This window comes from Rutidosis leptorrhynchoides, chromosome 7 (assembly GCF_046630445.1).
Source record: "Rutidosis leptorrhynchoides isolate AG116_Rl617_1_P2 chromosome 7, CSIRO_AGI_Rlap_v1, whole genome shotgun sequence".
Taxonomy (NCBI): domain Eukaryota; kingdom Viridiplantae; phylum Streptophyta; class Magnoliopsida; order Asterales; family Asteraceae; genus Rutidosis; species Rutidosis leptorrhynchoides.
This window is the reverse complement of record NC_092339.1, coordinates 12417274-12429265: the sequence shown is the minus strand read 5'-3', so window position 1 is coordinate 12429265 and position 11992 is coordinate 12417274.

Genomic DNA, 11992 nt, shown 5'->3' with positions numbered 1-11992 from the left:
AAAAAAATAATGATAATAAAAATAATATTGTTTTTAACTATAAAGATGATAAATATAATATTATTCAGGATAATAATCTGTATTATTTATTATAATAATGATAACTATAATAAATATAAAGATTTCTAATGATAATGATAATGGTAACTAAATAATAATACATATACATATAATCCTATATATATTTATATAGATCCATTTTAAATTATACTTAATTACTTTGTATTTTATTTTACATATTAGATTTTAACGTTTACATTTTATAATTTCAATTTATTATATATACTTTCTTTTATATTTATTTATATAATTAAATACATAATTAATTACATCCAATTGTTCGTGAATCGTCGGGACTGGTCAAAGTCAAATGTATTCATGAAAATAGTTCAAACATTATGAGACCCAGTTTAATAGACTTTGCTTATCGTGTCGAAATCACATAAGATTAAGTTTAAATTTGATCGGAAATTCCCGGGTCATCACATAGTAAACCGATCTACTAATTGACACGAATCCTAAAGATAGATCTATTGGGCCTAACGAACCCCATCCAAAGTATCGGATGCTTTAGTACTTCGAATTTGTTTTTATCATGTCCGAAGGATTTCCCGGAATGATTGGGGATATTCTTATATGCATCTTATTAATGTCGGTTACCAGGTGTTCACCATATGAATGAATTTTACCTCTATGTATGGGATGTATATTGAAATATGAAATCTTGTGGTCTATTATTATGATTTGATAATATATAGGTTAAACCTATAACTCACCAACATTTTAGTTGACGTTTTAAGCATGTTTATTCTCAGGTGGTTATTAAGAGCTTCCGCTTTTGCATACTAAAATAAGGACAAGATTTGGAGTCCATGCTTGTATGATATTATGAAAAAACTGCATTCTTGAAACTTATTTTGATGTAATATATTCTTATTGTAAACCATTATGTAATGGTCGTGTGTAAACGGTATATTTTAGATTATCATTATTTGATAATCTACGTAATATTTTTTTAAACCTTTATCGATAAAATAAAGGTTATGGTTGTTTTAAAAATGAATGCAGTCTTTGAAAAACGTCTCATATAGAGGTCAAAACCTCGCGAAGAAATCAATTAATATGGAACGTTTATAATCAATATGAACGGGACATTTCACACAGCCTCCTTCATACTTTGGTCAATCCGTTTTCCAGTTCCAAACCTTCTCTTTTTCTGAGCTTTGCCAACACACTATTCTTTATCATCAAATTTTTGGCTGTTAAGGTCGTTTACAGTTTTTTTGCTGCTTCATCAGCATTCAAAGTTATCATAACCGAATCGTCGGTTATCAATCCGAGGTGTTTTCAAAAGTTTGAAGGGTTTGCATGAAGATTGTAATTGTCAAGATACATATAATGTTCTAGAATTTTGAACGATACAAATATTTTTTTTTTTTGGGTTTATGAATAGAAGTGATGTTCTAGCACAGTTTTGAAGTCAAAGTATAGCATTTGAAAGATGTAAGAATCTAAGAGTGATGTTTTCCGTTAAATCTTGGCTTGGATTCTGATTTTTCAAAATCAGAATATGTAATTGAATTTGTATGGAAACGATTGTATATCTCTGTGAGCATAGTTAATAATTTTTGAATCAAAGTTGAAGAATGTACAGTATAACATATTAATTGTGAACTTACATATTTCCCGAGTATTACCTACCCGTTAAAGATTTCACAATTAATACTTTGTACAAAAGAATTTTTATTACCGTCTTTATGAAAATATATGTATGTATATTTTCTTCAGATGTAATACAGATTTGATGAGTTAATATCATATTAAGCTCATTTGATTTTTGACTTGAATGAATAATCTCTAAAACATTAAGGATTACATAATCTTCGCGGAGTATTTCACTAATGAAATCAATACTTCATTATTTATTCTTATTCCTCGGTGAAGGATGTTGATGCTCGTGGAATTTTTGTGAACCTTACAAGGCACAAATGATGTTTTCTGGAAAGTTTTGAGTACATCGAAAATGAAAATATAAAATCAATTATGTAATTGAATAATATACTTGGTTTATTAGAAAATGGAATTCATTGAGTTGAAACAGAGATTTGTAGTTAACGATGGTTAAGTTGTTAACGAAGGATGTACATCATAGCATATTAGTAATATGAATTAACCGAGTAGTATCTACCCCTTAAAATTCACACGTAATAGCTTAGTACGAAAAGATTCATGATGGTTTTAAAATTTATATATATAAGATATACATATAAATTCTTTAGATGAATTGAGTTATTACTTCATAACTCATTGATACAATATACTCGTTGTTGACTCGTAATGATGTCCACGGTGCTTTCTTGAACTGACGGAGCTTGTGATGTTAGAGGTGCTGCTGATTCTGACGATGTTGACAGCACTAACTGTGCTGGTGAGGCTAAGGGTACTGTTGATGCTGTTGGTAAAACAAGTCTAGCTTGTATCTTACACCATTCTGATAAGGGTTTCTACTCTATCTAATTTAGGGTTAAGGCTAGAATAGATAATCTCTAAACTTTTAGAAATTACATAATCGCCGTAGAATGTTTCTTCGATGAAATTATGAATCCATACTTCATCGTTTGTTATTGCTGGTACTTCTTGGTATCTATGGTGCGTATGATGTTGATATCCGAGGTACAGATTATGATGTGGAGGCGTGTGATGCGGATGTGGTTGTTGGTGGTGGTAATGATCCTGTTGGTGTTGATAATGGTGGTACCGGTTATGCTGCTGGTGCTGCTGATGGTGTTCGTAACCCTTGTACCATATTCTTCAAAGCCACTACCCGAGCACGAAGCTCGTTGCTTCTTCTATTATACCGGGATGATCGGTGTTTCAGACGATCGGATAAATAAGATTTATAATATGGGATAGTATATAATCATGATGAGATACTCTGGAAATGAGAGAGAAAATAGTATTACGAATAGGTTCGCCGGTAAGTGCTTCAGGTTCTTCGCCAAGAGGTGAATGTAGTGGATGGAAGGGATTACCTTCGTCTTGTCTCCAATGATTAAGTAGGCTACGAACCTATCTCCAATTCATCCAGAATAGATTATGGCTAATTGGTTGATCCCTTCCGATCACACTGCTTTCGGAGCTCGAGTGGAAATCCATATCGGAATAGCTGTCGGAATATGAGGAATTTGAACTAGACACAGGATCCATTTTGTGTAATCAAGGAAAAGATTTTTGGAATAAATAGATTATAGGACTAATTTGGTATTCCTCCATACATAGTTTACATATGTATTTATAATACTAGAATCCCATAAGTTACGGAGGATTTTACGGAAGATGTCAGTCAAAGTTTACTGTAATAGATATGCCAAGATATGAATTTTGTCTATACACTATCTATGCAATCGATGCAATAAGATGCATTTAGACTTAAGATGATAGACAGGTAATTTCTGACAAGAAATGATAAGCAAAACTTTTGACATGCAGACACAGTCGAAGTCTAGACTTACTAATGCATCCTAACAACTATCAGTTAGACACACTTATGCAAGACCTGGTTCACTAGGAGCAACGCTCTGATACCAACTGTGACGACCCATCCAAATCCACTTGGATGAATACGTCATTCATTGATTTCATAGTGAGGTTTTGACCTCTATATGATACGTTTTGTAAACATTGCATTCTTTTCAAAAGGTACACAATAAATGAATATCAATTTATAAGGTTTTCAACATTTGATGATTTATACATATAGACAATCACCATAAATAATAGTTTACCATAATACATCCTTTGACAATGCAGTCAAAATAAGATACACGGTGATGATTTTGTGAATGCAAAGTTTTCTTGAATAAAGCATGTATGACTCCATGCACATAGCTTGTATCACATATAAGCAAACAGCGGAAGACTTCTAGAGACCTGAGAATAAACATGCTTAAAAGTGTCAACACAAAGGTTGGTGAGTTCATAGTTTTAATGTTGCGCATTATCTGTATATAAAGGTGAATCACAAGTTTCAGTTGTTTCATCCAGAAACATTTATCAAAATATTCTACGAAATTGAGCACCCTGGTAACTAAACTTAACGTATATATATTTTATACCCTTTGTATAAACATCTTAATAATACACGCAAACCAACGTGTACGCTTCTCAAATAGCATACGTCCGTTAAAAGGCTAGTGCTCTAGCTCGGACGGGGATATCAAGCCCTATGGATCCATATACTACTACTCGCGCCCACCAGTTCTTATAACTGGCAGTTACTAGTTACCAAAGCTAAGAGATTTTCGGTTCAAATTCAGTGTAGAATTTAGTATGTACTTGTATCCATTGCGTTTAAAATAAAGTGCATGTATTCTCAGTCCAAAAATATAGATTGCAAAAGCAATTAAAAAGGGAGCAAATGAAACTCACCTTAGCAGCATATAAAGTCGTTCACCAAAATGTGACCGAAACTCGGATTACCAAATAACCGTAGATCTCAACCTAGAGAACATATGTTGGTCAATAAATGTCTATCAAGCTAGGTCAGGTCATAGTGTATCACAATCCTAATGCTCGAGATCGACATACAAAAGTTATCCAAAGTCGTTTCAAAAAGTCAATTTTGACAATAATTTAACAAAACGAGACGTGCCTTATATAAGGATTCATTTACTCGGTTGGTAATATTCAAAAATCCAATTTATCAATCTTACAAACAAGTTATTTAAATATTAATTGCAGATTCAAAAGCAATTCCAATTAACGTCAATCATAATTCAGTTGATCATATCTTTTGATTCGTTCACCGAAATTACGCGATTTCTAAATGAAAAGTTATTGATTTTTCACCAGCTTTCCAAAAACATGCATATCATATACCTTTTATCAGTAATATATGTATTTAATTCGTGATTCATTATAAACTGTTTAACGACGAAATTTAGCATACAAGCATGCATAAACATATATACTCGAGCACTAGACATGGATACATTATTAATATATAAAAGATAAGATATGAATACTCACGTATCAATATTGTGATTCAATATTGCAGAAAAGTACGTAGACGTAACAGAGATGATAAACACTAGGTTTGACTTGCAAAATAATACCCACGAACATTACCCATAACCTCCATAGCTATAACCCATAGTTTCCTTAGCTCTATCCCGCTCGAAAACCATTTTGAAAGTGACACGCTCATGACCTCGTCGTAGTATTTTATGTATAATACTACTAATAATAATAAGATTAATAATAATATTAATCTTAATAATAATAATAATAATAATAATATTAATAATAATAATAATAATAATAATAATAATAATAATAATAATAATAATAATAATAATAATAATAATAATAATAATAATAATAATAATAATAATAATAATAATAATAATAATAATAATAATAATAATAATAATAATAATAATAAGTTATACGGAGTGTAAGATGAAAGAATATGAATCACAAAAACTGAATTCGATCGCTTTATATAGACTTGGCCTGAAAAAGTACCCCATGCGATCGCATGGGTCTGAGGAGCATTGGCCATGCGATCGCATGGCCTGAGGATCCAGCTCACAAACTTTTGTATTTTTGTTCGTCGACATATTTATTAATAATATATATAATATATATAATTTAAATTAATTATTATATATTAGATTATATTCTCGTGTATAGGTGACTTGTAATTTTTGTTCCGATAAGTCGTACATCGTCACTCGACTTATGTCCCGGTTCTGGTTTTTCGAATACCCTTTCGTTTACTTATAAAACTTGCATTTTACGTTTCGCGAATCGTACCTTTGTCAAAATATAGATTTAAATTATCCATAAATCATACCACTTGAAATATAACTTATATATTTGAGTGTTTTGGTCATTTACTTCTATAAATCATCGTCTCGCTATTTATTAATATATATTTAATAATATTATTTTAAATCAAATCGTTTTAATATTAAGTTAATATTTTATTTTATCACCTTGTAAAATATATATATACATTTTCATTTTGAAATAGTGTTTTACTGTAGCAAAGTTACTGTAGCAAATTAGTGTTTTACTTGTTCATCTTAAACGTTTTAGTTCACTTATCTAAATATCAATCGAATTAACAAACGAATGTTACTATCATTTACTAAATAACTTGAAATCATATATATATATATATATATATATATATATATATATATATATATATGCACATTAAGTTATATATATATTGTTCGTGAATCGTCGAGAACAGTCAAAGAATAATTGATTATATGAATATAGTTCCAAAACTTTCGTGACTCAACATTACAGACTTTGCTTATCGTATTGGAAACGTTAATCATACAAAGATTAAGTTTAAATTTGGTCAGAAATTTTCGGGTCATCACAGCGAGTAATGGTCCAGAATTCGTAAGTATGGAGTTTCGAATGAACTTAATGTTCTAAACAAGAAAGAACGTAATAGCACGATTTGATTTGTCAAATTACCAGAATCACTGAGAATAGAACTATCAAGAATATACTTTCTTGATATGTTCAGAGGTTAAGCAGAATGAAAGAGTTATGTAACATGGCACATGATGACGTTAAGATCTGTGAATCATCACGTTCCATTAGAAACTCAACATGACTTACTGTAATATAATCACGTTGATCAAGTGTCATTATATTATACTAACTCATGCATCAGTTCCTAACACTACTCCAGAAACATTCATAATTTAAACTCAAATTTTACAGAATGATAGAAACTAAAACAGTTTCTTTTATGATGTAACATAGATAGCACGAGGAGATAGATAATTTCGGATGAGAATATTTATGAAAATATCTTCAGAAATATCGAAGATATTTATGATGATATTTTGGGATTTCTAAGTTCGATGGTTGATGAAAAAAGATTTTCCGCAAGATTTTAACATGACCTCGGAGCAAGATATTCTCTAAAGATTTCATCGAATCCAGAATTACCTGGATCCTTTGAATATAGGGTTTGGTCCTTGTATTTGTCCTTGGTGTCCTTCGTGGTTAGCTCAATTCGTTTTCCAGTTCCAACTTTTCTGAGCTTTTCCAACATACTATTCTTTATCATCAACTTCCAATGATTAAGGTCGTTTACGGTTGTCTACGGTTTCTGCTGCTTCTTTCAGCTCTTTCAATATTCAGAGTATTGATTTGTAGACTGAGTGCTTTTCAAAATTTCAGAATGAAAGATCATAATTCTAAGAGATGAATGTTATACATATAACTGTTGAAGTAGATATGCTGTGAGTTTTCAAAGTATTGATTGCTAATTCCCGGTAATTGGTATGTCAGTTCTCGTTACAAGATGCGGATGAGTATATGATAGGGTTTTAATGAATAAATATAATGATTTATCAGAGAGATTTAAGTCAAGAAGTAACTAGTTTGCTGGTACGTCTGCTGGTAATAAGGTAGAATATAAAAGGTTTCCCGGTAACAATAAAAGAGCACGCATATATATATCAAGGTTATAATAGGGTTGTTTCGAATGAAACGTCGAAGTTGACTTGCTGGAGCTGTGACAAAATTGTCTAATTTGAAAAGGAATTGCAAAGTTATTTTTGGTGATAACAACACCAAAGGAGGTAACACAGATACGTGTTAAACGTTTACTCAGGTTTTTGAGAGTTTTCCAGGTGCATGCCCATATGCACAGGTTCTCCCTTTTGTAGATAACATGTGGTTAGATCATCCTTTCTATTGAGGTGTTTTCAAGAATCATGAAAGGTTTGAGCGCAGATTGGGATCGTCAAGATACAAATGAGGTTTAAGATGAAATCAAGTGGCAAACTTGAAGAATTATTTAGTTTCATATGTTATATTCAATATTTTAATTCATTTTAATTGTCCAATATTGTTAACCCACAGTCGATAGTCCACAGTTAACAGTCCAATAATTCATATATAGTTTAATATATAATATTTGAATTAATTAATACGTCTAGTGACCCGTGTACATGTCTCAGACTCGATCACAACTCAAAGTATATATATTATTGTAGAATCAACCTCAACCCTGTATAGAGAACTCAATCATTACTGCATATAGAGTGTCTATGGTGATTCCAAATAATATATATATATGCGTCGATATGATATATCAAAACCTTGTATACGTGTCCCGATATTTAAAGTGCGTAAAATAAATAACAGAGATTAAATGACGATAAATAAAATTGTGAGAATATAAATTGCGATAAATAAAATGTAATCAGTTAGCTAGGAACAGTTAGCGTGGATTCTTAACAAAATTTCTCATAGTTAATTTGTCTATTTCTAACAAATTTTGTTTTGTCAAATGTTTTTCTTCATTATGCCACTTATTGGATTCTGATAGGTCAAAATCCAAATATGAAATTGAATGAAAATGATTATTCTGCGATGAACGAATACATATATCTGTGGGTGTAAGTAGGATAGTAAATGACTGTTGAATCGGATTCGAAGAATGTACAGTGTAACTTATTAATGTGAAATCTAAATATTTCTAGGGTATTACCTACCCATTAAAATATTTTCACCATTAACAGTTTGTACAATAAAAATTTTAATTACAATCTTTATGAAAACATATATACATATATATTTTCTTCAGAAGTAATCATGGATTTAATGAGTCAATGTGATATTAAACTCATCAGATTTATGGCTAGAACTAGAGTACATAATCTCTAAAACATTAGAGATTACATAATCGCCATGAAGGACGAAGATAGTTTATGTAGAACGATTCGTAGAACGATGATTATGCTTGAGGTATAGATTGCGAGGTTGAGACGTGTGATGATGATGTTGTTGTTGTTGTTGGTACTAGTTATGCTGCTGGTGCTGCTGATGGTGGTACTGTTGATGTCGGTACTACAAGTGTTGTTGGTGCTGAGGTTGATGATGATGTTGGTGTAGTAAGTATAGCTTGTAAATCACGCACCATTCTTGTCAGGGTTTCTATCCTGCCCTCTATCATTTCTATCCATCCACTCATCTGATTCGATAGATCTTGATTATCAATTCGAAGTTCCCCAACTTCTTCTAATATTCTCCTTCGATTGGTATTCGGAAGTAGATGTTGAATATTTTCTGAGATTGCAGTAATGTGACCTTCGAGGTGGAAAACTTTAGCAAGAAGGGTGAATATAGTGTTGCGCATAGGTTCACCGGTGAGTACATCGTTTTCTCCAATGTTAGGAGGTAAGTTTGGTTCGTGGTAGGGCTCGCCTTCTTCATTTCTCCATCGAGTGAGTAAGTCTCAGACCCACCCCCATCTCCTCCAGAAAGAAAAATAGCTAAACGGTGGAGACACTTCGGGTTCATTGACTTCGGAGTCTACTTCAATACGCATTTTGAAATTGCTTCCGGAACTAATGGAATCCAAGCTAGGTGTAAGATCCATCTCTTATGATCAGTTAGAGGATTTTCGATATGAAATAATTTTCAGTTATCGGATAATATTCTAATTATATAGAATATCTAATATAGTACAGAAGATCCCGTAGATTACGGAGGAAATTAAGGAAACGTGTCAGATAAAGTCTACAGCAACAGATACGTTAAGTATGGATTTGTCTATACAGTATTCATGCAATCAATGCAGTAAGATGTGTCTAGACTAGGAATGATAAGCAGGTAATTTTTTAAGGATGATAAGTAGATGATTTTTGACATGAAATGATAAGCAAAGTTTTGACATGCAGATACGATCGAAGTCCAGACTCACTAATGCATCTAAAGAACTATCAGTTAGACACACTAATGCAAGACTTGGTTCGCTAAGACCACTGCTCTGATACCAACTTTCATGATCCGTCCTAATCCATCTGGATGAATACATTACATTTGGTTACATCGCGAGGTACTTGACCTCTATATGATACATTTTACAAACATTGCATTCGATTTTAAAAGACAATCTTTCTGTACAACGAAAGTTGACGGCATGCATACCATTTCATAATATATCCAACTATAATTGACTTAATAATAATCTTGATGAACTCGACGACTCGAATGCAATGTCTTTTGAAATATGCCATGAATGACTCCAAGTAATATTTCTAAAATGAGCAAATGCACAGCGGAAGATTTCTTTCGTACCTGAGAATAAACATGCTTTCAAGTGTCAACCAAAAGGTTGGTGAGTTCATTAGTTTATCATAAATAATCATTTCATAATTTTAATAGACCACAAAATTTCATATTTCCATTTCTCATAAACATACGTCCCATACATAGAGACAAAAATCATTCATATGGATTGAACACCTGGTAACTGACATTAACAAGATGCATATAGAATATCCCCATCATTCCGGGACACCCATCAGACATGATAAAATCGAAGTACTAAAGCATTCCAAATTCCAGAATGGGGCTTGTTGGGCCCAATAGATCTATCTTTAGGATTCGCGTCAATTATGGGGTCTGTTCCCTAATTCTTAGGCTACCAAGCTAAAAGGGGCATATTTGGCTTCGATCATTCAACCATATAATGTAATTTTGATTACTTGTGTCTATTTCGTAAAACAGTTATAAAAGCGCATGTATTCTCAGTCCTAAAAATATATATTGCAAAAGCATTTAAAAAGGGAGCAAATGAAACTCACGTAATGTATTTTGTAGTAAAAATACATATGACTATATTGAACAATGCAGGGTTAGCCTTGGATTCATGAACCTATATCAATTGTAGATCTATTAAAACATATAATGGAAATCACATAATTTCCTTTATATATTAATTATGTGTTTATAGTTTATATAATTTATATTAAATTCCATTTAAAAAAATATATACTTATATTATATCTTAAGGTATATGTTATATGTATTTATTTTATATATATTTAAGATGATTAAAATTTATACATTTAATTATATCAATATATATATATATATATATATATATATATATATATATATATATATATATATATATATTAATATTATATTAAAAATATCAAATTTGTTGTATATAAGTATTTATGTAAGAACTGTTAATATGTCTCTTATATATAGTAGTATTAATGATATTAATATTAATAATATAATAATTATGATATCAAAATTGGTAATAATAATAATAATAATAATAATAATAATAATACTAATAATAATAATAATAATAATAATAATAATAATAATAATAATAATAATAATAATAATAATAATAATAATAATAATAATAATAATAATAATAATAATAATAATAATAATTAAGATAATAATAAAAGTAATAATAAAAGGACTACCTTTAAAAAGATATCAATTATGACAAATGCGGGACTTGAACCCGAGACCTCTCGCTAACCCACAAATATCCTTAACCATTCCTCTATTCATTTATTTCCTGTCATAAATCGCCCATTAAACCTTTTAAGCCATAAAACCCTGTTTCCTTCTTCTCCTTCTTTTCCTAAAAGAAATGCCCCAGCCCGGGCTCGAACCCGTGACCTCTTGTTCGAGCACAACAACACCACATGCTTTATGTTATTTTCTTTATAACATAATCATAATCATCATACCATATAAGATCGGGTTTCATTTATCAATATCATTATGATCCCATCATCATTTTCATTTAACAATATCATTCTCTAATCATAATCTTAATCATCTAATCATCCTACATTAATTATCATCACCACGGTTTACATCATCATCAAACATATCAACTTCCTTTATTTATATGTGCAACAGCAAAAACAAGTTCACGGCCCACCTGCTAAGTCCCATAACATTATAGAATTACGGCCGAAGTAAACTAAATAAATTGTTAGATGGTTAAGTGTGTGAGAGTTTCGTGTGGTAACAAAACACAACATATCATCATCATCAAAGTCGCTATATCATCATTCTTTTTCCTTCTTTTAACCTCCTAACTAAAGTTCTGTGAAGCATTCAATTACGGATCATTCCATGCAATAAATCCAGCTCACTACACAACTTGTGGTCGGCCATAAAA